This window comes from Adiantum capillus-veneris, chromosome 25 (genome assembly GCF_014529385.1).
Source record: "Adiantum capillus-veneris isolate H3 chromosome 25, ASM1452938v2, whole genome shotgun sequence".
NCBI classification, from domain to species: domain Eukaryota; kingdom Viridiplantae; phylum Streptophyta; class Polypodiopsida; order Polypodiales; family Pteridaceae; genus Adiantum; species Adiantum capillus-veneris.
This window is the reverse complement of record NC_140955.1, coordinates 105964102-105966206: the sequence shown is the minus strand read 5'-3', so window position 1 is coordinate 105966206 and position 2105 is coordinate 105964102.

Genomic DNA, 2105 nt, shown 5'->3' with positions numbered 1-2105 from the left:
ATTAGTCTCTTTAAACCAAAATGAGATACACGGGAGAAATTATTTTCTTGAAGGAAACCATTTTTCCTTCCGAAGAATAATTATTTTTTCTCTTGTTGAGGTAGTAGGACCATATTCTATGGGTGTACTACCTCTTAGAATACGATACCTGGGAATGGGTGGGCACACACACACACACACACACACACACACACACACACACACACACACACACACACACACACACACACACACACAAAATTGCATGAGTCCTTACTCATGCTTCACTACATAAATTGGACAGAAAGAGCATGGCTTAGATTCGATAAAACCCCTCTTTTCTTCACCTTTACATCTCAACCCATCCATTACATGAACACACAGACATCTGTCACAATAATAATACATGTTTGGACGCTTAGCCAAGGTAAGATACGGTTGGCTAAAATTACACTAAACTTCCTGGTGAGGGGTGTATGGTTAAAATATCCTCTTAAGGATAGGCCAAAATGGTTATTCAAACATATCCTTCGATGTGGTAGAAACTATGCTAGCAAATATAACCGCTCGGAAAATCCACGCTTCATTAAATGTTCCACATAATAATACTGTGGCCCTAAGCCCAGGGATTTCTTTACCATTGCCAGATGGATATTGTTCCTGAAGTGTTCTCAACCCCAAAGAGTCACCCGTGTCACTCTATCTTGATATGTCCACCATTTTGTCTGCGCAACCGGTGTTCCTAATAGAGGGAATAGAAGACACTTATAATGGAGTATGGTGTTTCTCCTGATGGACTCTCTTGACTGCAGTAGATAAGCGAGGTATATCGCTAATACCTGATCTTGACTATAAGTCATAGTTGATGAAGTATAAGGCACAACTTAAGACAAGTTATTGAAGAAACTTGTAAACTGCTGGTGTTAAACTCTTAAGAATTGCCCAAGTCTGTTACAATGCACTCTGAAGTATAATACGCTTGTCTTATATAGACCCACCATCTTCTGCATCTTCTTTACTATGCTATTATGTATGCTAGAATGAAGAGTGATGATAAGTGAGGAACTAATTCTTTCTCCTATGAAATGTTTCTTCTTCCTCCTCCCTACCTTGATTCCTTGCTAGCTCTCTCCACCTTTGAAGGTGTTTGAGGTCTTGGGACTGAGGCTTGGGACAATTAATGCTTTCCACAAAGTTTATGTTATGCTTGTGATGCATGAAGATTTATGTCTTCATTGCATCAAAGATGGGAGAAACTATAATACAAATGTCTATTGGAGGGGGAATCGACTCCACATAAATCCGGTCCTCAACTGTTGTCATGTTCTCTAAACTCTCTCTCTTGCAAAAGTATATCTCATGCCAAGTTAACTAAATGCTATGTTTATGTTGATACCATCAATTATGCTCACTCGCTATGCTCACAAAGTAGTTTCACAAAAGTACTCTCTCTAATTTTTGCTACTCTCAAGTTAATAGGCCAACTCCATTACATTGGTATCAGAGCATTTGGTTTCTCTTTTCTTGCTTAAGAAGAGAGGTTCTTAAGTAGCCTATAAATGGTTGATTTTGTTAATTATATTAGGGTAAGTGGGATTGGGATCTATTACCGGTTTTATTGAGCCCACTATGTGGGATATGATGCACATCTCGGGAGCTTTGGAATTAATAATGGAGTCTTTTTAGGCTTGCCTACAACTTTACCATTATTGAGCCATAAGAAGTCCAAAAGGAGCTACCCCTTGGCAATTCTGCAATATTAGACCCACTCCACTACTCTCTATGATTAACCACTTGAAGTTGTGGGTGTAGATACTTAAGAGCTAATTTGCAAAGGCTAAGAGGAATGGCAACTAAGTTTTCAAATTTCCAAAGCATACACTAAGTACGTACACAAATTTTATTACCATGGCTGACAATAACCAAGAGAGTAGAATGCACATTGATAGCTTTGATTTTTCACATGAAGGTGCTAATGATGATGCCCCCATGTTTGTCAATTATCTCATTACTAGGTTGCAACAAGCTATGGGCAACCCTTCTTTGCATGCCGAAGCTACTTAACAACTTCGCAGGGCAACCCTGCTTTGCATGCCAAAGCTACTCAACAACTTTGCATTTATGGG